Genomic DNA, 26659 nt, shown 5'->3' with positions numbered 1-26659 from the left:
TGGGAGCTTGAGAGGCCCCATCTTTCCATACAAAATATTTCATTCATTAATTACTTATTAAAACATTTATACCCTGCCTTTCCTTGTGGAATAACGGCCCTTTTAAAATTCAAGGGGAGAAGCTGCAACTTTCCTCTCTCCCCCTTTGACTCCCGGCATTGGAAACCTGGAATTCTCCCAAAATTCCAGGAGATAATTCTTATTACTCCCCAAATTTGGGAGTGCTTTGGGTCATTTTGGAAATCTCTGGGACAAAATGAAACAGCTAGTGTCTGGCACACTCTTACCATCTCCCCTTCCCAATATCTTTATCATCTTTGCTTTTGGACAGCCCTGGTATCACGATCAGCCCAGGGGATTCTGCCTATTCGCCCCAGTTCGGTAGAACCGGTAGCTAATTTTTTGTCTAGTTCAGAGAACTGGTTGTAATCCCACCACTGAGTCCTTACAGAATCGGTTGTTAAATTATCTAAATCCTACCATTGCCCTTACCTCTTTCTCTCTCGTGGGAATGAGGAAAAAGCACAAACATGTACCTCTGCCCTGGAAACCCCTTCCAAGTTTATTTGCCAGTGGCTGAAACAGAGTGCGTGCCTGCAGCTCCAGTAAGGAAAAATCCACTCTTTCATAGCATTGGGGGGGGGGGGTATCTGGGGTGGGGGAGAACACATTTGTCTCTATACAGCCTCACACCTCCATGCTTACTAGCATGGACGTTTTGTGTGTCCTTGATACATTTTCCTTTTCACAGGAGTGGAAGAGCAGCAAAATGAATCGAAAGGAAATTAGAATGTGCTGAAAGACGGCAACAGGAAGCTCGCAGTTCTGACAGGTAGGATTTTCATTTTGGAAAACTCAAAGGCGTCTCGCATTACATGCCCAATTTGAACTGAAGAGTGGCATTCCATTGTTCTTCTCAACAGTCTGTTCCCTTTCACTTGGAACCACAACATGGCTGGGGGGGGGGGGCTGTCACACCTATAAGCGGTTGCTATTGTAAAATGAAACAATAACATTCTGAGATGAAGATGACAGAAACCTTTGGGAATAAAAATATGGAAAGGGGTACAAAATAGAAAGTATCTTTTACGTCAAGATTTGTCCATTTCTTCTTAGCAGGGGCTTAATGCCCATTGGGCAAGGTGGGCAGCTGCCCAGGGCACCACCTTGTGGGGGGGCATCAAAATGCAGGGTTCTTTTTTGGGTATTTTTAGTGATTTTCCATTTTTGGTCTGCAGGGGGTGCAGTTTTTAGGCTAGAGGCACCAAAATGTTCAGCGTATCATCAGGAGACTATTCTTATGCTACCCCCCAAGTTTGGTGAGGTTTGGTTCAGGGAGTCCAAAGTTATGGACTTCCAAAGGGGGTCATCCCCCATTGTTTCCAATGGGAGCTAATAGGAGATGGGGCCTACAGTTTTGAGGGTCCATAACTTTGGCCCCTCTGAACAAACTGCACCAAACCTGGGGGGTATCATCAGGGAGGTCTCCTGATGAGACCATGAAAGTTTTGAGACTGTGCCTTCAGAAATGTGCTCCCCCCAGCCTGCAAGCCCCATTGACAGCAATGCAGAAAACTCAATGCAGAACAAAGATTCTTGGGCAAATTTCTGGGATGTTCCTGCAGGGGGTGCATTTTTGAACGTATCAGCACCAAAATTTCAGGGTATCATCTGGAGACTGTCATGATGTCCCCCCCCAGTTGCTGTCAATGGGGGGGGGCATCCAACTCAGGTTTTGCCCAGGGCTACAGTTTGCCTCGTTACGCCCCTGCTTCTTAGCCCATTCCTATCAGGCAGAAAAGATGCAGATAGCTTAGAATTTGCGGAACGGTAGGATGAAGAAAGTGCTAAGGATGATGTTTCCCAGAATCCCCTGGGCTCATCGTGATACCAGGGCTGTCCAAAAGCAAAGATGATAAAGATATTGGGAAGGGGAGATGGTCAGGTGGGCAGTGGGGAGAGAGAGAAGTGAGAAGGGACAGAGAGACAATTTGCAGAGGAATCATGAATTATTATTTGCATTATTATTTGCAGTGGGGAAAAATTGCCATTGCCATGTTCAAGTAGTAGTTAAAACACGTATGAGTCATCTTTAATCTCCTAGGTGACTTGGATGTCCACAGTTTGAAGGAACAATTTCTGTTTGCTTCACCACTTCCTAGAACCTGGGAACCACCCTGTGTCAGAATTCCAGAAGTGCCCACAGGCTCAGAAAACTTGAGGGTCTTGGGCTAGGATCTTGAAGATCCAAGTTTAGATTCATACTCTGCCATGGACGCTCACTGAATGATCTTGGGCCAGCCATTTTCTCTCTCTCAGCCTGAAGTCAGGTTGCCAACCTCCAGCCAGGTTGTTCCACCATACTACAGTGAGTTTGAGTTGGGGGCACCTACATTAGGTAAAACCATCCACTCTGCGCCCAAGGCCACCAAACAAGGTTTTACCAAAACAAGGTTTGTTTCTTTAAATCTCTTACAATGTTCAAAAGTGACCAATATACAGTAGTATAGATTCTCCAACAAGCTTTGAAAAACAAAAATCAGCTATCCAGCTTTGCATTTAAAGTAGCATGCTGCTTACAGACCAAACAATTGTGATTGTTTCATTTTAAATGTTTCTAAACTTCTGCACATGCAGAATAATGCACTTTCAATCCACTTTCAACGCACTTGGCAGCTGTGCGGAATAGTAAAATCCACTTGCAAACAGTTGTGAAAGTGGATTGAAAGTGCATTATTCTGAATGTGCAGAAGGGGCCAAAGTCTTGCTTACACCTTCATAATAACAAGACAGTTGGGTGCAGAGTGAATTGTTTTGCCTAATCTCCAGACAGAGCCTGGAGATCACCCAGAATTACAACGGATCTCCAGACTACGGAGATCAATTCCCTTAAAGAAAATGACTGCTTTGGAAGGTGGAATCTATAGCATTATACTCTGCTTAGGACTCGCCACTTCCCCAGACCCTTCCCTTCCTCGGCTCCACCCTATATCTCTAAGAATTTCCCAACTCATAGTTGATAGCCCTACTCTCAGAACTGCTGTGAGGATCAGACAGAGGAGAAGAGCACAATGTTAGAAGTCATTTTGATTCCCCACTAGGGAGAAAACAGGATATAAATACAAGTAACCATAGCTGGTGACCTTAATGTTGATTTTAGTTCAGAGGCTTTGCTTTGGATGGCCAAACGTCCAAGATAGAATGCACCAATAATCAATCTGCTGAATAAATTTATAAATGACATTTGGGTTTTGTATGTTGTGATGTTTCAGCTGCCTTTTCTCCTTTTATCTCACCCCGGTTGAAATTTGGCAAATCCATTAAAATTTAGTTATGGATTATAATAGTTTATTTAACAACTGATTTATTTATTACGGGCTTTTATTTTTCTAAGTACTTGAACCTTTCATATTGCACATAAGTAGTTGTGGATGACACGGTACTAACACCACAATAATGTTTATAAAATAATAAATAATAGTAATGATAGTTACGTTCTGGTACAAAAAATTGACAAAAATATTCTTGCTAATTAACAGTTCAATTCTAGAACCACTTTCTTGGGAATAAGCTCATCTTGGGGGGGGCGGGAAGGAATCACTTTTGAGTAGACCCATTTAGGATTGCTAATCCTAAATTATTGCTGGGAGAACTGTTAGCAAATTGTCTGAAAAGAACCTGTGCAGAAGTTGAGAAAAGCAGAGTTAGGAGAATTTTTACACATCTGATAAGATTCTGTGAAGGAAAAGAACGGATTTACAAAGCTGTGAATTTACCTTGAGAAGTTTCTTTCAAGGGGACGAGAGAGTGTTTAAAAATTCCCAGAACAGATGGCTTGACTAAAGTGTTCTGCATTTTAAAAGTACTTAAAAAGTACACTGCGATTTAATTGACACTCCTTTCAATCTTTGTGTTCCTTGACGTTGCAATCTGTAATAATAAATTATCCAGAGAGACACAATATGTACTAGACCAGTGGAGAAGATTCTAGCCTGGGCCATTCTGAGATGATGGAAAGCTAGGAACCGAGCTCCCTCTTCTGGCTGAGAAGTGAGAATGTCTTCAGCAACAGGATTTCAGGGGATCAACCCAGAGGGCAGATGTAGCCGTATGGGCTGCAATCAAGATTTGTACAGGGCACTTCTTGGTGTCTTTTATATACCCTCTGAATCTGGGGAGTGAACTGTGTGTGAATGGAGAAGGTACCTTGGTCCAAAATAGTGAAATGAGTAAGGATCTCTGAGCTAGCTGAAGCACAGCCAGTCATACCAAACTCACATAGGAAACTCTAGTCCAGGAAGGTGGCAGGAGAGAGGGAGTGACAGCTGAACCCAGCAAAGCAATATCCTCTTCCGTTTGCACATCAAAAGAAAAGCCTAGTGATCTAACTGCAGGGAATTTTGTATTTAAGGGACCACCTTAAGCCATTTTCCATGCATTGATGATTTAGGCATTAAAACATATATATGTTAAAAATACTCTTCTTCACCTGAAGTTTGCAGTACCTTCCATTCCACTACTGCACAGCAATGCCAGTTGCTTCAGGTCTTATAGGTCATACGCTGAGATATTTACACCTCTTGCACCTTTTTGTAGGGCAGCTACCCTTTGGCTCATTCCACACATGCAGAATAATGCACTTTCAAACTGCTTTCAGTGCTCTTTGAAGCTGTGCAGAATAGCAAAATCCACTTGCAAACAGTTGTGAAAGTGGTTTGAAAATGCATTATTTTGCGTGTGCGAAAGGGGCCTTTGTTTCCAAAATGCTGTTGGGGTGGATTGGGCAGGAAACGTGGGGGTGCCATTGGCACAATGTTCTGATGTCACTTCCAGGGAAAAGCCAGAAGTTAATTCACGCCACTCCAGGAATCATGGAAACTCTGTGGTAAAACCATAAAGTTTCCAGTGATTCACAGAGTGGTGGAGCATCACTTCACACAAGTTCTCAGATAATTGGCAATGGCATCGATATAACTGGAGAAGAGTATAACTGGAAAGGAAAACTTGTATTTGTTAGAATGAACATAGCTTTTAAAATTTTCTACCCAGATGAATGACGTGCATGAACGTGAATGAACGTACTCGCCTGTCACTGGAGGAAAATGCTGTGGGGATATTCAGCCGCTGTCTTTCAGTAGATCTTTCTTGTAATGGCAATGTGTGTCTCTTTTGGATCACTTCAACCATCTTCTGTTTGGTGCTGTTTTTCAGCATCATCTCTCAGAGTCAAATTATACATGATGGACAAGATAAGGTAGTCAACACTGGGTTATAAAATACCTGGAGATTGGGGGTGGAGCCTAGAGAGGAGAGACCTCAGTGGGACATAGTGGCATAGAGGGCCATTTTCTTCAGGGGAGCTGCTCCTTGAAGTCTGGAGATAGAGATACCAGGTCCCCCTCTGACAACCTGCGAGGGGCAGGGCTGACAGATCCCAGTTGGGAAATTCCCGGAACTTTGGAAATGGAGCCTGGAGAGGACAGGCACTCCTATGGGCTACAAAGTCCATCCTCCAAAACATGAATTTTCTCCAGGGAAAATAATCTCCATAGTCCGGATATGAGCAATAATTCCTAGGGGATCTCCAGGTTCTACCTGGAGGCTGGCATCCCTGTTTGGAGATCAGTTGTAATTCTGGGAGATTCGTAGACCCCACTACCTTTGAGAGATTTCCTCATGGCCCTCGGTCGGTTAGCGCTGATTTTGGCCTATCTAGATCATTTCATCAAGAAGCTTTGAAGTGCATGGTTTGCTCTCTCCTTAAACCATCCAGACCTTAACATGCTAGGTTGGAGCCTGGACTGTGTTGGAGTGTTATTTGTACACCTAGAACATTGTAACTGCACATCTGAACAGGTAACGTAAGGACCAACTGAAACAAAAAGCTGTATTTGTGAATGCATGTTGCTTGCACACACTTCTTAGGGGAACAATGCAGGCTGCAACTGTGTGCTTCCAGTGCTGTTGCCTTTTAAACCCATTAACTTAGAAGAGTGTAACTCTGCTTAGATAGCACTGCAAAAATAGCGGACCTGGATCTGTTTTTTCTAAACAGCACACAACACCCCTTGGGGAAACTCTAGGAAAGCGCTTGATGGGAACAAAAATAGCTGATATTGTATGAAACTTAGAAAAGACGTTAATGATCCTGCTTTTCAAGGTTCCGAGTAGCATTCTTTCTTTTTCTGTGCAGAGATGAATCAGCACAATTTGATTATCTCAAATGGGAAGTGGTTTAAAGGTTCCCCTTTCGCATCTTGTCCCTTTTAGAAACATTGTCTTGTGATTTTTCTCTTTGGATAAACAAACCAAAACCACTCTCTGACCATCCCCGAAAGAATGTCAGTTCTAGAACTGAAATGTGGAATGCAGGGGCTAAAGGTCACCCTCAAAATCCCAAGTGCCACTTTGGAGAATTTTGCAAATGTAAACATTGATGCCATTTTGTTCCCACTGCATAACAGTGGCAAAGAGAAAGGAACCACAGAATTATCTGACAAGAGCTCTTTGATGGATGTGGGAGTTTTTAATGACACAGGGAAAAGGGGGGGTGTTGCTGATTGAGAACACGGTTGGACAGTTATTGACGTTTCTGTTCTTCTGGTGTTTTGCCTTCTTGAAAGAATCTTGACATGAAATGGTGCCGTCTGGATGCATGCCAACTCAGCAATAACATTCTGCTGATTACCGGGGAAATATTTGTTTATAATACTGAGAACCTTTTATGGGAGGCTCTCTTGGCTTTGATAAGGCTGATTGATAAGGCACACTCATCTGCATAGCACTTACAAGGAAACCCATTGAAGAGGTAAGTGAGTGAATCTCTCCATTCTGGCTGCTCAGTGAACACACCAGAATCACTTATTTTGCTGTCAAATTAAGGCCTTTTCCTCACGCGCAGCTTACCTTTTCCTCACGCGCAGCACATAGGGGCAAAAAATCCAAATTTCACATACACGCTACAGGGGTCAGTGCTATCAGTCACAGACCAGGAAGGGGGGGGGGGTGGGGGGGGGGGGGGGCGGGGGGGGGGGGGGGTGGGGGGGGGGGGGGGAGGGGGGGGGGGGGGGTGGGGGGGGGGGGGGGTGGGGGGGGGGGGGGGTGGGGGGGGGGGGGGGTGGGGGGGGGGGGGGGTGGGGGGGGGGGGGGGTGGGGGGGGGGGGGGGTGGGGGGGGGGGGGGGTGGGGGGGGGGGGGGGTGGGGGGGGGGGGGGGTGGGGGGGGGGGGGGGTGGGGGGGGGGGGGGGTGGGGGGGGGGGGGGGTGGGGGGGGGGGGGGGTGGGGGGGGGGGGGGGTGGGGGGGGGGGGGGGTGGGGGGGGGGGGGGGTGGGGGGGGGGGGGGGTGGGGGGGGGGGGGGGTGGGGGGGGGGGGGGGTGGGGGGGGGGGGGGGTGGGGGGGGGGGGGGGTGGGGGGGGGGGGGGGTGGGGGGGGGGGGGGGTGGGGGGGGGGGGGGGTGGGGGGGGGGGGGGGTGGGGGGGGGGGGGGGTGGGGGGGGGGGGGGGTGGGGGGGGGGGGGGGTGGGGGGGGGGGGGGGTGGGGGGGGGGGGGGGTGGGGGGGGGGGGGGGTGGGGGGGGGGGGGGGTGGGGGGGGGGGGGGGTGGGGGGGGGGGGGGGTGGGGGGGGGGGGGGGTGGGGGGGGGGGGGGGTGGGGGGGGGGGGGGGTGGGGGGGGGGGGGGGTGGGGGGGGGGGGGGGTGGGGGGGGGGGGGGGTGGGGGGGGGGGGGGGTGGGGGGGGGGGGGGGTGGGGGGGGGGGGGGGTGGGGGGGGGGGGGGGTGGGGGGGGGGGGGGGTGGGGGGGGGGGGGGGTGGGGGGGGGGGGGGGTGGGGGGGGGGGGGGGTGGGGGGGGGGGGGGGTGGGGGGGGGGGGGGGTGGGGGGGGGGGGGGGTGGGGGGGGGGGGGGGTGGGGGGGGGGGGGGGTGGGGGGGGGGGGGGGTGGGGGGGGGGGGGGGTGGGGGGGGGGGGGGGTGGGGGGGGGGGGGGGTGGGGGGGGGGGGGGGTGGGGGGGGGGGGGGGTGGGGGGGGGGGGGGGTGGGGGGGGGGGGGGGTGGGGGGGGGGGGGGGTGGGGGGGGGGGGGGGTGGGGGGGGGGGGGGGTGGGGGGGGGGGGGGGTGGGGGGGGGGGGGGGTGGGGGGGGGGGGGGGTGGGGGGGGGGGGGGGTGGGGGGGGGGGGGGGTGGGGGGGGGGGGGGGTGGGGGGGGGGGGGGGTGGGGGGGGGGGGGGGTGGGGGGGGGGGGGGGTGGGGGGGGGGGGGGGTGGGGGGGGGGGGGGGTGGGGGGGGGGGGGGGTGGGGGGGGGGGGGGGTGGGGGGGGGGGGGGGTGGGGGGGGGGGGGGGTGGGGGGGGGGGGGGGTGGGGGGGGGGGGGGGTGGGGGGGGGGGGGGGTGGGGGGGGGGGGGGGTGGGGGGGGGGGGGGGTGGGGGGGGGGGGGGGTGGGGGGGGGGGGGGGTGGGGGGGGGGGGGGGTGGGGGGGGGGGGGGGTGGGGGGGGGGGGGGGTGGGGGGGGGGGGGGGTGGGGGGGGGGGGGGGTGGGGGGGGGGGGGGGTGGGGGGGGGGGGGGGTGGGGGGGGGGGGGGGTGGGGGGGGGGGGGGGTGGGGGGGGGGGGGGGTGGGGGGGGGGGGGGGTGGGGGGGGGGGGGGGTGGGGGGGGGGGGGGGTGGGGGGGGGGGGGGGTGGGGGGGGGGGGGGGTGGGGGGGGGGGGGGGTGGGGGGGGGGGGGGGTGGGGGGGGGGGGGGGTGGGGGGGGGGGGGGGTGGGGGGGGGGGGGGGTGGGGGGGGGGGGGGGTGGGGGGGGGGGGGGGTGGGGGGGGGGGGGGGTGGGGGGGGGGGGGGGTGGGGGGGGGGGGGGGTGGGGGGGGGGGGGGGTGGGGGGGGGGGGGGGTGGGGGGGGGGGGGGGTGGGGGGGGGGGGGGGTGGGGGGGGGGGGGGGTGGGGGGGGGGGGGGGTGGGGGGGGGGGGGGGTGGGGGGGGGGGGGGGTGGGGGGGGGGGGGGGTGGGGGGGGGGGGGGGTGGGGGGGGGGGGGGGTGGGGGGGGGGGGGGGTGGGGGGGGGGGGGGGTGGGGGGGGGGGGGGGTGGGGGGGGGGGGGGGTGGGGGGGGGGGGGGGTGGGGGGGGGGGGGGGTGGGGGGGGGGGGGGGTGGGGGGGGGGGGGGGTGGGGGGGGGGGGGGGTGGGGGGGGGGGGGGGTGGGGGGGGGGGGGGGTGGGGGGGGGGGGGGGTGGGGGGGGGGGGGGGTGGGGGGGGGGGGGGGTGGGGGGGGGGGGGGGTGGGGGGGGGGGGGGGTGGGGGGGGGGGGGGGTGGGGGGGGGGGGGGGTGGGGGGGGGGGGGGGTGGGGGGGGGGGGGGGTGGGGGGGGGGGGGGGTGGGGGGGGGGGGGGGTGGGGGGGGGGGGGGGTGGGGGGGGGGGGGGGTGGGGGGGGGGGGGGGTGGGGGGGGGGGGGGGTGGGGGGGGGGGGGGGTGGGGGGGGGGGGGGGTGGGGGGGGGGGGGGGTGGGGGGGGGGGGGGGTGGGGGGGGGGGGGGGTGGGGGGGGGGGGGGGTGGGGGGGGGGGGGGGTGGGGGGGGGGGGGGGTGGGGGGGGGGGGGGGTGGGGGGGGGGGGGGGTGGGGGGGGGGGGGGGTGGGGGGGGGGGGGGGTGGGGGGGGGGGGGGGTGGGGGGGGGGGGGGGTGGGGGGGGGGGGGGGTGGGGGGGGGGGGGGGTGGGGGGGGGGGGGGGTGGGGGGGGGGGGGGGTGGGGGGGGGGGGGGGTGGGGGGGGGGGGGGGTGGGGGGGGGGGGGGGTGGGGGGGGGGGGGGGTGGGGGGGGGGGGGGGTGGGGGGGGGGGGGGGTGGGGGGGGGGGGGGGTGGGGGGGGGGGGGGGTGGGGGGGGGGGGGGGTGGGGGGGGGGGGGGGTGGGGGGGGGGGGGGGTGGGGGGGGGGGGGGGTGGGGGGGGGGGGGGGTGGGGGGGGGGGGGGGTGGGGGGGGGGGGGGGTGGGGGGGGGGGGGGGTGGGGGGGGGGGGGGGTGGGGGGGGGGGGGGGTGGGGGGGGGGGGGGGTGGGGGGGGGGGGGGGTGGGGGGGGGGGGGGGTGGGGGGGGGGGGGGGTGGGGGGGGGGGGGGGTGGGGGGGGGGGGGGGTGGGGGGGGGGGGGGGTGGGGGGGGGGGGGGGTGGGGGGGGGGGGGGGTGGGGGGGGGGGGGGGTGGGGGGGGGGGGGGGTGGGGGGGGGGGGGGGTGGGGGGGGGGGGGGGTGGGGGGGGGGGGGGGTGGGGGGGGGGGGGGGTGGGGGGGGGGGGGGGTGGGGGGGGGGGGGGGTGGGGGGGGGGGGGGGTGGGGGGGGGGGGGGGTGGGGGGGGGGGGGGGTGGGGGGGGGGGGGGGTGGGGGGGGGGGGGGGTGGGGGGGGGGGGGGGTGGGGGGGGGGGGGGGTGGGGGGGGGGGGGGGTGGGGGGGGGGGGGGGTGGGGGGGGGGGGGGGTGGGGGGGGGGGGGGGTGGGGGGGGGGGGGGGTGGGGGGGGGGGGGGGTGGGGGGGGGGGGGGGTGGGGGGGGGGGGGGGTGGGGGGGGGGGGGGGTGGGGGGGGGGGGGGGTGGGGGGGGGGGGGGGTGGGGGGGGGGGGGGGTGGGGGGGGGGGGGGGTGGGGGGGGGGGGGGGTGGGGGGGGGGGGGGGTGGGGGGGGGGGGGGGTGGGGGGGGGGGGGGGTGGGGGGGGGGGGGGGTGGGGGGGGGGGGGGGTGGGGGGGGGGGGGGGTGGGGGGGGGGGGGGGTGGGGGGGGGGGGGGGTGGGGGGGGGGGGGGGTGGGGGGGGGGGGGGGTGGGGGGGGGGGGGGGTGGGGGGGGGGGGGGGTGGGGGGGGGGGGGGGTGGGGGGGGGGGGGGGTGGGGGGGGGGGGGGGTGGGGGGGGGGGGGGGTGGGGGGGGGGGGGGGTGGGGGGGGGGGGGGGTGGGGGGGGGGGGGGGTGGGGGGGGGGGGGGGTGGGGGGGGGGGGGGGTGGGGGGGGGGGGGGGTGGGGGGGGGGGGGGGTGGGGGGGGGGGGGGGTGGGGGGGGGGGGGGGTGGGGGGGGGGGGGGGTGGGGGGGGGGGGGGGTGGGGGGGGGGGGGGGTGGGGGGGGGGGGGGGTGGGGGGGGGGGGGGGTGGGGGGGGGGGGGGGTGGGGGGGGGGGGGGGTGGGGGGGGGGGGGGGTGGGGGGGGGGGGGGGTGGGGGGGGGGGGGGGTGGGGGGGGGGGGGGGTGGGGGGGGGGGGGGGTGGGGGGGGGGGGGGGTGGGGGGGGGGGGGGGTGGGGGGGGGGGGGGGTGGGGGGGGGGGGGGGTGGGGGGGGGGGGGGGTGGGGGGGGGGGGGGGTGGGGGGGGGGGGGGGTGGGGGGGGGGGGGGGTGGGGGGGGGGGGGGGTGGGGGGGGGGGGGGGTGGGGGGGGGGGGGGGTGGGGGGGGGGGGGGGTGGGGGGGGGGGGGGGTGGGGGGGGGGGGGGGTGGGGGGGGGGGGGGGTGGGGGGGGGGGGGGGTGGGGGGGGGGGGGGGTGGGGGGGGGGGGGGGTGGGGGGGGGGGGGGGTGGGGGGGGGGGGGGGTGGGGGGGGGGGGGGGTGGGGGGGGGGGGGGGTGGGGGGGGGGGGGGGTGGGGGGGGGGGGGGGTGGGGGGGGGGGGGGGTGGGGGGGGGGGGGGGTGGGGGGGGGGGGGGGTGGGGGGGGGGGGGGGTGGGGGGGGGGGGGGGTGGGGGGGGGGGGGGGTGGGGGGGGGGGGGGGTGGGGGGGGGGGGGGGTGGGGGGGGGGGGGGGTGGGGGGGGGGGGGGGTGGGGGGGGGGGGGGGTGGGGGGGGGGGGGGGTGGGGGGGGGGGGGGGTGGGGGGGGGGGGGGGTGGGGGGGGGGGGGGGTGGGGGGGGGGGGGGGTGGGGGGGGGGGGGGGTGGGGGGGGGGGGGGGTGGGGGGGGGGGGGGGTGGGGGGGGGGGGGGGTGGGGGGGGGGGGGGGTGGGGGGGGGGGGGGGTGGGGGGGGGGGGGGGTGGGGGGGGGGGGGGGTGGGGGGGGGGGGGGGTGGGGGGGGGGGGGGGTGGGGGGGGGGGGGGGTGGGGGGGGGGGGGGGTGGGGGGGGGGGGGGGTGGGGGGGGGGGGGGGTGGGGGGGGGGGGGGGTGGGGGGGGGGGGGGGTGGGGGGGGGGGGGGGTGGGGGGGGGGGGGGGTGGGGGGGGGGGGGGGTGGGGGGGGGGGGGGGTGGGGGGGGGGGGGGGTGGGGGGGGGGGGGGGTGGGGGGGGGGGGGGGTGGGGGGGGGGGGGGGTGGGGGGGGGGGGGGGTGGGGGGGGGGGGGGGTGGGGGGGGGGGGGGGTGGGGGGGGGGGGGGGTGGGGGGGGGGGGGGGTGGGGGGGGGGGGGGGTGGGGGGGGGGGGGGGTGGGGGGGGGGGGGGGTGGGGGGGGGGGGGGGTGGGGGGGGGGGGGGGTGGGGGGGGGGGGGGGTGGGGGGGGGGGGGGGTGGGGGGGGGGGGGGGTGGGGGGGGGGGGGGGTGGGGGGGGGGGGGGGTGGGGGGGGGGGGGGGTGGGGGGGGGGGGGGGTGGGGGGGGGGGGGGGTGGGGGGGGGGGGGGGTGGGGGGGGGGGGGGGTGGGGGGGGGGGGGGGTGGGGGGGGGGGGGGGTGGGGGGGGGGGGGGGTGGGGGGGGGGGGGGGTGGGGGGGGGGGGGGGTGGGGGGGGGGGGGGGTGGGGGGGGGGGGGGGTGGGGGGGGGGGGGGGTGGGGGGGGGGGGGGGTGGGGGGGGGGGGGGGTGGGGGGGGGGGGGGGTGGGGGGGGGGGGGGGTGGGGGGGGGGGGGGGTGGGGGGGGGGGGGGGTGGGGGGGGGGGGGGGTGGGGGGGGGGGGGGGTGGGGGGGGGGGGGGGTGGGGGGGGGGGGGGGTGGGGGGGGGGGGGGGTGGGGGGGGGGGGGGGTGGGGGGGGGGGGGGGTGGGGGGGGGGGGGGGTGGGGGGGGGGGGGGGTGGGGGGGGGGGGGGGTGGGGGGGGGGGGGGGTGGGGGGGGGGGGGGGTGGGGGGGGGGGGGGGTGGGGGGGGGGGGGGGTGGGGGGGGGGGGGGGTGGGGGGGGGGGGGGGTGGGGGGGGGGGGGGGTGGGGGGGGGGGGGGGTGGGGGGGGGGGGGGGTGGGGGGGGGGGGGGGTGGGGGGGGGGGGGGGTGGGGGGGGGGGGGGGTGGGGGGGGGGGGGGGTGGGGGGGGGGGGGGGTGGGGGGGGGGGGGGGTGGGGGGGGGGGGGGGTGGGGGGGGGGGGGGGTGGGGGGGGGGGGGGGTGGGGGGGGGGGGGGGTGGGGGGGGGGGGGGGTGGGGGGGGGGGGGGGTGGGGGGGGGGGGGGGTGGGGGGGGGGGGGGGTGGGGGGGGGGGGGGGTGGGGGGGGGGGGGGGTGGGGGGGGGGGGGGGTGGGGGGGGGGGGGGGTGGGGGGGGGGGGGGGTGGGGGGGGGGGGGGGTGGGGGGGGGGGGGGGTGGGGGGGGGGGGGGGTGGGGGGGGGGGGGGGTGGGGGGGGGGGGGGGTGGGGGGGGGGGGGGGTGGGGGGGGGGGGGGGTGGGGGGGGGGGGGGGTGGGGGGGGGGGGGGGTGGGGGGGGGGGGGGGTGGGGGGGGGGGGGGGTGGGGGGGGGGGGGGGTGGGGGGGGGGGGGGGTGGGGGGGGGGGGGGGTGGGGGGGGGGGGGGGTGGGGGGGGGGGGGGGTGGGGGGGGGGGGGGGTGGGGGGGGGGGGGGGTGGGGGGGGGGGGGGGTGGGGGGGGGGGGGGGTGGGGGGGGGGGGGGGTGGGGGGGGGGGGGGGTGGGGGGGGGGGGGGGTGGGGGGGGGGGGGGGTGGGGGGGGGGGGGGGTGGGGGGGGGGGGGGGTGGGGGGGGGGGGGGGTGGGGGGGGGGGGGGGTGGGGGGGGGGGGGGGTGGGGGGGGGGGGGGGTGGGGGGGGGGGGGGGTGGGGGGGGGGGGGGGTGGGGGGGGGGGGGGGTGGGGGGGGGGGGGGGTGGGGGGGGGGGGGGGTGGGGGGGGGGGGGGGTGGGGGGGGGGGGGGGTGGGGGGGGGGGGGGGTGGGGGGGGGGGGGGGTGGGGGGGGGGGGGGGTGGGGGGGGGGGGGGGTGGGGGGGGGGGGGGGTGGGGGGGGGGGGGGGTGGGGGGGGGGGGGGGTGGGGGGGGGGGGGGGTGGGGGGGGGGGGGGGTGGGGGGGGGGGGGGGTGGGGGGGGGGGGGGGTGGGGGGGGGGGGGGGTGGGGGGGGGGGGGGGTGGGGGGGGGGGGGGGTGGGGGGGGGGGGGGGTGGGGGGGGGGGGGGGTGGGGGGGGGGGGGGGTGGGGGGGGGGGGGGGTGGGGGGGGGGGGGGGTGGGGGGGGGGGGGGGTGGGGGGGGGGGGGGGTGGGGGGGGGGGGGGGTGGGGGGGGGGGGGGGTGGGGGGGGGGGGGGGTGGGGGGGGGGGGGGGTGGGGGGGGGGGGGGGTGGGGGGGGGGGGGGGTGGGGGGGGGGGGGGGTGGGGGGGGGGGGGGGTGGGGGGGGGGGGGGGTGGGGGGGGGGGGGGGTGGGGGGGGGGGGGGGTGGGGGGGGGGGGGGGTGGGGGGGGGGGGGGGTGGGGGGGGGGGGGGGTGGGGGGGGGGGGGGGTGGGGGGGGGGGGGGGTGGGGGGGGGGGGGGGTGGGGGGGGGGGGGGGTGGGGGGGGGGGGGGGTGGGGGGGGGGGGGGGTGGGGGGGGGGGGGGGTGGGGGGGGGGGGGGGTGGGGGGGGGGGGGGGTGGGGGGGGGGGGGGGTGGGGGGGGGGGGGGGTGGGGGGGGGGGGGGGTGGGGGGGGGGGGGGGTGGGGGGGGGGGGGGGTGGGGGGGGGGGGGGGTGGGGGGGGGGGGGGGTGGGGGGGGGGGGGGGTGGGGGGGGGGGGGGGTGGGGGGGGGGGGGGGTGGGGGGGGGGGGGGGTGGGGGGGGGGGGGGGTGGGGGGGGGGGGGGGTGGGGGGGGGGGGGGGTGGGGGGGGGGGGGGGTGGGGGGGGGGGGGGGTGGGGGGGGGGGGGGGTGGGGGGGGGGGGGGGTGGGGGGGGGGGGGGGTGGGGGGGGGGGGGGGTGGGGGGGGGGGGGGGTGGGGGGGGGGGGGGGTGGGGGGGGGGGGGGGTGGGGGGGGGGGGGGGTGGGGGGGGGGGGGGGTGGGGGGGGGGGGGGGTGGGGGGGGGGGGGGGTGGGGGGGGGGGGGGGTGGGGGGGGGGGGGGGTGGGGGGGGGGGGGGGTGGGGGGGGGGGGGGGTGGGGGGGGGGGGGGGTGGGGGGGGGGGGGGGTGGGGGGGGGGGGGGGTGGGGGGGGGGGGGGGTGGGGGGGGGGGGGGGTGGGGGGGGGGGGGGGTGGGGGGGGGGGGGGGTGGGGGGGGGGGGGGGTGGGGGGGGGGGGGGGTGGGGGGGGGGGGGGGTGGGGGGGGGGGGGGGTGGGGGGGGGGGGGGGTGGGGGGGGGGGGGGGTGGGGGGGGGGGGGGGTGGGGGGGGGGGGGGGTGGGGGGGGGGGGGGGTGGGGGGGGGGGGGGGTGGGGGGGGGGGGGGGTGGGGGGGGGGGGGGGTGGGGGGGGGGGGGGGTGGGGGGGGGGGGGGGTGGGGGGGGGGGGGGGTGGGGGGGGGGGGGGGTGGGGGGGGGGGGGGGTGGGGGGGGGGGGGGGTGGGGGGGGGGGGGGGTGGGGGGGGGGGGGGGTGGGGGGGGGGGGGGGTGGGGGGGGGGGGGGGTGGGGGGGGGGGGGGGTGGGGGGGGGGGGGGGTGGGGGGGGGGGGGGGTGGGGGGGGGGGGGGGTGGGGGGGGGGGGGGGTGGGGGGGGGGGGGGGTGGGGGGGGGGGGGGGTGGGGGGGGGGGGGGGTGGGGGGGGGGGGGGGTGGGGGGGGGGGGGGGTGGGGGGGGGGGGGGGTGGGGGGGGGGGGGGGTGGGGGGGGGGGGGGGTGGGGGGGGGGGGGGGTGGGGGGGGGGGGGGGTGGGGGGGGGGGGGGGTGGGGGGGGGGGGGGGTGGGGGGGGGGGGGGGTGGGGGGGGGGGGGGGTGGGGGGGGGGGGGGGTGGGGGGGGGGGGGGGTGGGGGGGGGGGGGGGTGGGGGGGGGGGGGGGTGGGGGGGGGGGGGGGTGGGGGGGGGGGGGGGTGGGGGGGGGGGGGGGTGGGGGGGGGGGGGGGTGGGGGGGGGGGGGGGTGGGGGGGGGGGGGGGTGGGGGGGGGGGGGGGTGGGGGGGGGGGGGGGTGGGGGGGGGGGGGGGTGGGGGGGGGGGGGGGTGGGGGGGGGGGGGGGTGGGGGGGGGGGGGGGTGGGGGGGGGGGGGGGTGGGGGGGGGGGGGGGTGGGGGGGGGGGGGGGTGGGGGGGGGGGGGGGTGGGGGGGGGGGGGGGTGGGGGGGGGGGGGGGTGGGGGGGGGGGGGGGTGGGGGGGGGGGGGGGTGGGGGGGGGGGGGGGTGGGGGGGGGGGGGGGTGGGGGGGGGGGGGGGTGGGGGGGGGGGGGGGTGGGGGGGGGGGGGGGTGGGGGGGGGGGGGGGTGGGGGGGGGGGGGGGTGGGGGGGGGGGGGGGTGGGGGGGGGGGGGGGTGGGGGGGGGGGGGGGTGGGGGGGGGGGGGGGTGGGGGGGGGGGGGGGTGGGGGGGGGGGGGGGTGGGGGGGGGGGGGGGTGGGGGGGGGGGGGGGTGGGGGGGGGGGGGGGTGGGGGGGGGGGGGGGTGGGGGGGGGGGGGGGTGGGGGGGGGGGGGGGTGGGGGGGGGGGGGGGTGGGGGGGGGGGGGGGTGGGGGGGGGGGGGGGTGGGGGGGGGGGGGGGTGGGGGGGGGGGGGGGTGGGGGGGGGGGGGGGTGGGGGGGGGGGGGGGTGGGGGGGGGGGGGGGTGGGGGGGGGGGGGGGTGGGGGGGGGGGGGGGTGGGGGGGGGGGGGGGTGGGGGGGGGGGGGGGTGGGGGGGGGGGGGGGTGGGGGGGGGGGGGGGTGGGGGGGGGGGGGGGTGGGGGGGGGGGGGGGTGGGGGGGGGGGGGGGTGGGGGGGGGGGGGGGTGGGGGGGGGGGGGGGTGGGGGGGGGGGGGGGTGGGGGGGGGGGGGGGTGGGGGGGGGGGGGGGTGGGGGGGGGGGGGGGTGGGGGGGGGGGGGGGTGGGGGGGGGGGGGGGTGGGGGGGGGGGGGGGTGGGGGGGGGGGGGGGTGGGGGGGGGGGGGGGTGGGGGGGGGGGGGGGTGGGGGGGGGGGGGGGTGGGGGGGGGGGGGGGTGGGGGGGGGGGGGGGTGGGGGGGGGGGGGGGTGGGGGGGGGGGGGGGTGGGGGGGGGGGGGGGTGGGGGGGGGGGGGGGTGGGGGGGGGGGGGGGTGGGGGGGGGGGGGGGTGGGGGGGGGGGGGGGTGGGGGGGGGGGGGGGTGGGGGGGGGGGGGGGTGGGGGGGGGGGGGGGTGGGGGGGGGGGGGGGTGGGGGGGGGGGGGGGTGGGGGGGGGGGGGGGTGGGGGGGGGGGGGGGTGGGGGGGGGGGGGGGTGGGGGGGGGGGGGGGTGGGGGGGGGGGGGGGTGGGGGGGGGGGGGGGTGGGGGGGGGGGGGGGTGGGGGGGGGGGGGGGTGGGGGGGGGGGGGGGTGGGGGGGGGGGGGGGTGGGGGGGGGGGGGGGTGGGGGGGGGGGGGGGTGGGGGGGGGGGGGGGTGGGGGGGGGGGGGGGTGGGGGGGGGGGGGGGTGGGGGGGGGGGGGGGTGGGGGGGGGGGGGGGTGGGGGGGGGGGGGGGTGGGGGGGGGGGGGGGTGGGGGGGGGGGGGGGTGGGGGGGGGGGGGGGTGGGGGGGGGGGGGGGTGGGGGGGGGGGGGGGTGGGGGGGGGGGGGGGTGGGGGGGGGGGGGGGTGGGGGGGGGGGGGGGTGGGGGGGGGGGGGGGTGGGGGGGGGGGGGGGTGGGGGGGGGGGGGGGTGGGGGGGGGGGGGGGTGGGGGGGGGGGGGGGTGGGGGGGGGGGGGGGTGGGGGGGGGGGGGGGTGGGGGGGGGGGGGGGTGGGGGGGGGGGGGGGTGGGGGGGGGGGGGGGTGGGGGGGGGGGGGGGTGGGGGGGGGGGGGGGTGGGGGGGGGGGGGGGTGGGGGGGGGGGGGGGTGGGGGGGGGGGGGGGTGGGGGGGGGGGGGGGTGGGGGGGGGGGGGGGTGGGGGGGGGGGGGGGTGGGGGGGGGGGGGGGTGGGGGGGGGGGGGGGTGGGGGGGGGGGGGGGTGGGGGGGGGGGGGGGTGGGGGGGGGGGGGGGTGGGGGGGGGGGGGGGTGGGGGGGGGGGGGGGTGGGGGGGGGGGGGGGTGGGGGGGGGGGGGGGTGGGGGGGGGGGGGGGTGGGGGGGGGGGGGGGTGGGGGGGGGGGGGGGTGGGGGGGGGGGGGGGTGGGGGGGGGGGGGGGTGGGGGGGGGGGGGGGTGGGGGGGGGGGGGGGTGGGGGGGGGGGGGGGTGGGGGGGGGGGGGGGTGGGGGGGGGGGGGGGTGGGGGGGGGGGGGGGTGGGGGGGGGGGGGGGTGGGGGGGGGGGGGGGTGGGGGGGGGGGGGGGTGGGGGGGGGGGGGGGTGGGGGGGGGGGGGGGTGGGGGGGGGGGGGGGTGGGGGGGGGGGGGGGTGGGGGGGGGGGGGGGTGGGGGGGGGGGGGGGTGGGGGGGGGGGGGGGTGGGGGGGGGGGGGGGTGGGGGGGGGGGGGGGTGGGGGGGGGGGGGGGTGGGGGGGGGGGGGGGTGGGGGGGGGGGGGGGTGGGGGGGGGGGGGGGTGGGGGGGGGGGGGGGTGGGGGGGGGGGGGGGTGGGGGGGGGGGGGGGTGGGGGGGGGGGGGGGTGGGGGGGGGGGGGGGTGGGGGGGGGGGGGGGTGGGGGGGGGGGGGGGTGGGGGGGGGGGGGGGTGGGGGGGGGGGGGGGTGGGGGGGGGGGGGGGTGGGGGGGGGGGGGGGTGGGGGGGGGGGGGGGTGGGGGGGGGGGGGGGTGGGGGGGGGGGGGGGTGGGGGGGGGGGGGGGTGGGGGGGGGGGGGGGTGGGGGGGGGGGGGGGTGGGGGGGGGGGGGGGTGGGGGGGGGGGGGGGTGGGGGGGGGGGGGGGTGGGGGGGGGGGGGGGTGGGGGGGGGGGGGGGTGGGGGGGGGGGGGGGTGGGGGGGGGGGGGGGTGGGGGGGGGGGGGGGTGGGGGGGGGGGGGGGTGGGGGGGGGGGGGGGTGGGGGGGGGGGGGGGTGGGGGGGGGGGGGGGTGGGGGGGGGGGGGGGTGGGGGGGGGGGGGGGTGGGGGGGGGGGGGGGTGGGGGGGGGGGGGGGTGGGGGGGGGGGGGGGTGGGGGGGGGGGGGGGTGGGGGGGGGGGGGGGTGGGGGGGGGGGGGGGTGGGGGGGGGGGGGGGTGGGGGGGGGGGGGGGTGGGGGGGGGGGGGGGTGGGGGGGGGGGGGGGTGGGGGGGGGGGGGGGTGGGGGGGGGGGGGGGTGGGGGGGGGGGGGGGTGGGGGGGGGGGGGGGTGGGGGGGGGGGGGGGTGGGGGGGGGGGGGGGTGGGGGGGGGGGGGGGTGGGGGGGGGGGGGGGTGGGGGGGGGGGGGGGTGGGGGGGGGGGGGGGTGGGGGGGGGGGGGGGTGGGGGGGGGGGGGGGTGGGGGGGGGGGGGGGTGGGGGGGGGGGGGGGTGGGGGGGGGGGGGGGTGGGGGGGGGGGGGGGTGGGGGGGGGGGGGGGTGGGGGGGGGGGGGGGTGGGGGGGGGGGGGGGTGGGGGGGGGGGGGGGTGGGGGGGGGGGGGGGTGGGGGGGGGGGGGGGTGGGGGGGGGGGGGGGTGGGGGGGGGGGGGGGTGGGGGGGGGGGGGGGTGGGGGGGGGGGGGGGTGGGGGGGGGGGGGGGTGGGGGGGGGGGGGGGTGGGGGGGGGGGGGGGTGGGGGGGGGGGGGGGTGGGGGGGGGGGGGGGTGGGGGGGGGGGGGGGTGGGGGGGGGGGGGGGTGGGGGGGGGGGGGGGTGGGGGGGGGGGGGGGTGGGGGGGGGGGGGGGTGGGGGGGGGGGGGGGTGGGGGGGGGGGGGGGTGGGGGGGGGGGGGGGTGGGGGGGGGGGGGGGTGGGGGGGGGGGGGGGTGGGGGGGGGGGGGGGTGGGGGGGGGGGGGGGTGGGGGGGGGGGGGGGTGGGGGGGGGGGGGGGTGGGGGGGGGGGGGGGTGGGGGGGGGGGGGGGTGGGGGGGGGGGGGGGTGGGGGGGGGGGGGGGTGGGGGGGGGGGGGGGTGGGGGGGGGGGGGGGTGGGGGGGGGGGGGGGTGGGGGGGGGGGGGGGTGGGGGGGGGGGGGGGTGGGGGGGGGGGGGGGTGGGGGGGGGGGGGGGTGGGGGGGGGGGGGGGTGGGGGGGGGGGGGGGTGGGGGGGGGGGGGGGTGGGGGGGGGGGGGGGTGGGGGGGGGGGGGGGTGGGGGGGGGGGGGGGTGGGGGGGGGGGGGGGTGGGGGGGGGGGGGGGTGGGGGGGGGGGGGGGTGGGGGGGGGGGGGGGTGGGGGGGGGGGGGGGTGGGGGGGGGGGGGGGTGGGGGGGGGGGGGGGTGGGGGGGGGGGGGGGTGGGGGGGGGGGGGGGTGGGGGGGGGGGGGGGTGGGGGGGGGGGGGGGTGGGGGGGGGGGGGGGTGGGGGGGGGGGGGGGTGGGGGGGGGGGGGGGTGGGGGGGGGGGGGGGTGGGGGGGGGGGGGGGTGGGGGGGGGGGGGGGTGGGGGGGGGGGGGGGTGGGGGGGGGGGGGGGTGGGGGGGGGGGGGGGTGGGGGGGGGGGGGGGTGGGGGGGGGGGGGGGTGGGGGGGGGGGGGGGTGGGGGGGGGGGGGGGTGGGGGGGGGGGGGGGTGGGGGGGGGGGGGGGTGGGGGGGGGGGGGGGTGGGGGGGGGGGGGGGTGGGGGGGGGGGGGGGTGGGGGGGGGGGGGGGTGGGGGGGGGGGGGGGTGGGGGGGGGGGGGGGTGGGGGGGGGGGGGGGTGGGGGGGGGGGGGGGTGGGGGGGGGGGGGGGTGGGGGGGGGGGGGGGTGGGGGGGGGGGGGGGTGGGGGGGGGGGGGGGTGGGGGGGGGGGGGGGTGGGGGGGGGGGGGGGTGGGGGGGGGGGGGGGTGGGGGGGGGGGGGGGTGGGGGGGGGGGGGGGTGGGGGGGGGGGGGGGTGGGGGGGGGGGGGGGTGGGGGGGGGGGGGGGTGGGGGGGGGGGGGGGTGGGGGGGGGGGGGGGTGGGGGGGGGGGGGGGTGGGGGGGGGGGGGGGTGGGGGGGGGGGGGGGTGGGGGGGGGGGGGGGTGGGGGGGGGGGGGGGTGGGGGGGGGGGGGGGTGGGGGGGGGGGGGGGTGGGGGGGGGGGGGGGTGGGGGGGGGGGGGGGTGGGGGGGGGGGGGGGTGGGGGGGGGGGGGGGTGGGGGGGGGGGGGGGTGGGGGGGGGGGGGGGTGGGGGGGGGGGGGGGTGGGGGGGGGGGGGGGTGGGGGGGGGGGGGGGTGGGGGGGGGGGGGGGTGGGGGGGGGGGGGGGTGGGGGGGGGGGGGGGTGGGGGGGGGGGGGGGTGGGGGGGGGGGGGGGTGGGGGGGGGGGGGGGTGGGGGGGGGGGGGGGTGGGGGGGGGGGGGGGTGGGGGGGGGGGGGGGTGGGGGGGGGGGGGGGTGGGGGGGGGGGGGGGTGGGGGGGGGGGGGGGTGGGGGGGGGGGGGGGTGGGGGGGGGGGGGGGTGGGGGGGGGGGGGGGTGGGGGGGGGGGGGGGTGGGGGGGGGGGGGGGTGGGGGGGGGGGGGGGTGGGGGGGGGGGGGGGTGGGGGGGGGGGGGGGTGGGGGGGGGGGGGGGTGGGGGGGGGGGGGGGTGGGGGGGGGGGGGGGTGGGGGGGGGGGGGGGTGGGGGGGGGGGGGGGTGGGGGGGGGGGGGGGTGGGGGGGGGGGGGGGTGGGGGGGGGGGGGGGTGGGGGGGGGGGGGGGTGGGGGGGGGGGGGGGTGGGGGGGGGGGGGGGTGGGGGGGGGGGGGGGTGGGGGGGGGGGGGGGTGGGGGGGGGGGGGGGTGGGGGGGGGGGGGGGTGGGGGGGGGGGGGGGTGGGGGGGGGGGGGGGTGGGGGGGGGGGGGGGTGGGGGGGGGGGGGGGGGGGGGGGGGGGGGGGGGGGGGGGGGGGGGGGGGGGGGGGGGGGGGCGGCGGGCGGGGGGGGGGGGGGGGTGGGGGGGGGGGGCCCATCAGCCCCTACCAGCATGGCCAATTGGCCATGCTGGTAGGGGCTGATGGGAATTGTAGTTCCTGAACATCTGGAGAGCCGCAGGTTCCCTACCCCTGCCCTAGGAGATCTCAGATCTCTGCCTCCCTCCAGGGAACCCCTTTTCAAGGACCCTTCCCACCACTGCCACTTGTGCTAGTTATTTTTTGAAAGATTGAGAGGTCAAGATTTGACAAACCTGCAAAACACCCTCACACTCCTCCAAAACACTCTCCACAAAATGGCTGACTCTCGGAAGCACTGTTTCCCAGCTGCCTCTCGGATGAGAGAACACTTCCGATTGGTGGAGACTGTTTGCAGCAGACTTCATTAGCCCAAGCAGCATCTCCCCCTCCTATTTCTCCAGTATAATAAATCACTATTACAAAATGTAAACAATTCTCCACCGCCTGACCTTCACCAAGTTAATGATATAGTCATTAATAAAATGCGATTATAATAAACCCAAGAATCTGGCCTGTTCACCTAATAAATGTCCATCTGGGGTGCAATGGGGTGCACCTGTGTAGCTTCCCATGTTCAGCACACAGTTTTTTTTTTAAAAAAAAGGTTAAAAAGGACTTCCATGCAATGGTCAGGCAATAATGAATGTGGTACTGTAGATCTATGACTGAAATGGTGGACATAATCACTGCCACAGGGAGAAAACATGCTTGGGTGAGTTGTGGTTGGTGGACAGTAAAAGAATCAGCCTACAATGTGCTGGGTGAACTGCACAAAATGGCGGGTGGGCAGAATCTTCCTGAAATGGCGGAAGGCAGCAGAAACGAAAGTAAATGGGTGGAAGGGTGGAAGGGAGGGGAGAATTGACCAGCGGGCAAGAAAAATAAAGCTTCTCCTGCCTGCTGTGTTCACACAGGAGTGTCTTCAAGCCGTGTTTTTGAACAAAGATCACTAGTTTAGAGATTTTTGAAAAACGTGGGTTGAGAGGAATATAACGGGCTTAAGTTGTTTTGAGGAAGAGAGTTGTGCAAAGTTCTTCCCCAAAACGCTTTTTATAACGTCCTTAAGATGTTATATTTGTAACTTCCGTATATTTGTGCTGTGCGAACACCACCAGAGTTTTGCAGGAGGGAAATGGGTGCTGGGCTTGACATTGCTGACAATCCGCACTTCACTGAGTCAGTTCCGGATACAAGCAGAAAGTGGCAAAATGTTGTTCTAGGAACCACTGGAAACTCTACAGTTTTAGCACAGAGTTTCCTGCGATTCCTAGAGCTACCCTTTGCCACTTTGGTTTTTTACCAGTAGTGATGTAGCAATGTTAGAATATCACTATTAAAAAATTTCTCATCACCATCCTGAGTAGCAGCAGGTAGCAAAGCTTTTCAGTGTGAGACCTAGCAAGACTACCTCTGGTATAGATTATGTTGAGAGAGGCCATGGTTGCCCAGAAGGCATCATGGCTGAACGGGGATTTGAACCTGAAACTCCCTGATCCTAGTCCAACCACTTCATGAATATACCATGTGGGGTTTCATTCTTTTCATTCAAACGTGCTCATAGAGCAGGTTTTTGAAGCCTTATCATGTCCCTGAAAATGTTATCTAAGGCTGTGGACTCCTCCCGACCATGCCAGGTGTGAGGTATCAGAATATTGAAATGAAGACGTGTTGCCCCACACACATGTCCCAAATTCAGTGCAATCTGACTTTTACAATACAGATAACCAATGAGTTGCTTTGACTGCAAGAACCAACGCAATAGATCTGCTCTTAGAGAAGATATCAGCTAATTACAAGGCAATATAGTTTCCAAACATATTACCTTGAACTCCCAAACACACTTTCACGCTGGCCTGGGAAGCTGAGGACAGGCACACCAAAGTCTGATGCTCAGTTGCCTTTCCCCTTGCCCATTGTGTTCAGTTAAACAATTTAGCAATAAAGTGGTTTAGTGTGGGCCAGGCTGCAGTTTTTAATAGCTATGTTTGGTTTCATTAACTCAACCCTAGCACTCTGGTGCTCCTCATGAGTGACTCTGGGTTGAAAAGCACCCACAGATACCATCACAAGCACAGATTAGCATCAAAATTTCACTTAGTGGAATTCTAATCTACATTAATGATGGTATCTGGGGGTGATGTTGCAGCCCTAGAAGTTATGCTTGGGAAATGTAGATTGATCCCCAGATGTAAACAGAATCACTTTCCCTGTGACTTTTGCATAACTGAGGCTAGCACCCCTGGAATGTTGTCACTCCAAGCAGAAGATTGGTTTGCCCCTGTGGTCAGACCAGCCTTAAAAACAAGGGAAAGCATGAGGGGGCGTGAGACAGTAAGTTGTTCCAGTCCAGGTTTATAGGCCCAGTTCTTAAAAACGAAGACCCTACGTTCCGAAGAACTAAAATTCGGGAGACCCGAACCCCGACTTTTGCTAAGTGACTTTGGGCCAGCCACGTACTTTTAGCCTAACTTATCTCACAGGATTGTAGTTGAAGGGCAACAGGTATATTTACAATATATAATCCTGTCAAGCAGAGTAATGAGCAGAAATGTGACTTTGTGGCATGTTAAATTAGAATAGTTATCTCTTAAAAGACCAGCCATTTTTACCTCTGAAGTTCATAAACACAAAGAGAACTTTACTTTAACTGAGAGAGAAAAATATACAATTTATACATATCAACAAAGTATCATATATAGTTTTATTTGTGATAGAAAGCGTTTACAGTATCTCTAGTCAGAGCAGTTTTACATACCATTGGTTAGCAGTACACAGAGCAACCTCTCTTCCTCAGTACACAGAGCAACCTCTCTTCCTCAGGGAACAACAGAACACTACCAACGGTTTTTTAACTGTCACCTTTAGAATGTTCGTGCAGCTTCCCAGAATTCCCTGCTGCTTGTGCTGCTTCTGCATGCAAACAAGGCTGGAAATTCCAACAGTTGTGAGGATAACAAAGAGAAGAGGAGAACAACTTAAGATGGTTGGAGTTCCCATTGAAGAGAAAAACAGGATGTAAAAATAGGGTTGCCAAGTTTCCCCGGCAGTTGGTGAGGGTGGGTAGGGTGTAGGGTTGCCAGATCCAGGTTGCAAAACTCCTGGAGAGGACAGAGACCTGAGTGGGGTCCACTGTCATAGAGTCCACCCTCCAAAGCAGATATTTTTTAAAGGGGAACTGATCAGTAGTCTGGAGATGAAGTGTAATTCTGGAAGATCCCCAGGTTCCACCTGGAGGCTGGCATATCTATGAATGAAAGACAGATAAAAATGCAACTGTGAACAAGAAGCACCACAACAGCAGGAACTAGGGATCCATAAAACAACGTGGAGGAAGGAAAAACGTTGCTTGCAATGCATGTCTGGATCAGCCCAGGACCGTGATAGCTAAGCTCTAAATTCTGCCTTTCTCTTTGAGATTGCTAACTCACTTGACACACCCTTGGAATTCCTTCATGATAAACAAATGACTCTCATAAATCAAAAAGTCCTGTGGGTCAAAAGAGTGGAGGATTTTAATTCTTCCATTATATCTACTTTCGGGTGTGCTCTCTGATAAAGAACATCAAATCTATTGGGGAGAACATATCATGGACTTCAGGAAAATATTTCAGCAAGATGGATCTTGGCAATTGAACCCATAAGTAAGGAGGAGATATCCTAATGGAGCTAGGAACCTTTTAAACATCTTTCCTCTGGGCAATTACATGGAAGATATCACATTCCTTTAGTCAAATGAGTTGTAGACAGACCTCCATGTGGCCACCTAACTTAGTAGAATACTGCGTGGAGTTAAAAAGAAAAGAGTTACAATTGTAAAAAGTACCATAGTAACAATTAGCACCCTTTATTAGGAAGACAGAGCTTAATGGCTTCCTGCAGAAAAATTAGCTACACTCTCGCACATTTCTAAAATGGGGCTATTTATTGGGAAGATCAGCTTGGAACTATCAGAAAACGTAGCCCTCTGTCTTAAAATGGGGTTTATATACTACACTCAAATTTCATCATTGAATGGGCAATTGAAGAAAGTGTGCTGTACAAGGTTACAGGACCTTCCTCCAGTGAAAGGATGTGTATGTAATATGTCATCAGGTCCCGCCTGATCTGTGGCAACCCTGTAGGGTTTTCAAGGCAACCGAGTAACACAGGCAGTTTGACATTGCCTTCCTCTGCATAGTGATCCTAGTATTCCTTGATAGCCTCCCATCTAAGAACTAAGCAAGACCAACCCTACTTAGCTTCTAGGATCTGATGAGATTGGGCTAGCCTGGGCCAACCAGGTCAGGGCAAGGTAAGGATCCTTCTTCTGAATTAAGTGGCTCTTTCGTTGAAGGCTCTCCAAAGCAAACTAAACCGAAATCTGGAATATGGCAGTATCTTCTCAAAATCTCTGTCAGTTCCATATTCTTTATGTTGTGCTGACCTGGAATTCTAGCTCAGCACCACTGAAGATTGTTTCAGCTCTTGGGTAGCTTTAAAATGATCTTATTGGCTTGTCTTCCACCACTCCACTGAGCAAAGTTTGAAGCCTTCCTCCAATTTAAGTGGTTTTCTCCCAACAGAAGAGCCATTACATTCATAGGAAGGCTTGGGCTGGAGGAACAACCTAGGGTGAGATACATGTCAATGTATCCTGGATTGGGGATATACAGTGTATTCTTGGTTCAATCC

This window comes from Sphaerodactylus townsendi, linkage group LG14 (assembly GCF_021028975.2).
Source record: "Sphaerodactylus townsendi isolate TG3544 linkage group LG14, MPM_Stown_v2.3, whole genome shotgun sequence".
In the NCBI taxonomy this organism is placed as follows: domain Eukaryota; kingdom Metazoa; phylum Chordata; class Lepidosauria; order Squamata; family Sphaerodactylidae; genus Sphaerodactylus; species Sphaerodactylus townsendi.
Note: the sequence above shows the minus strand (reverse complement) of the source record.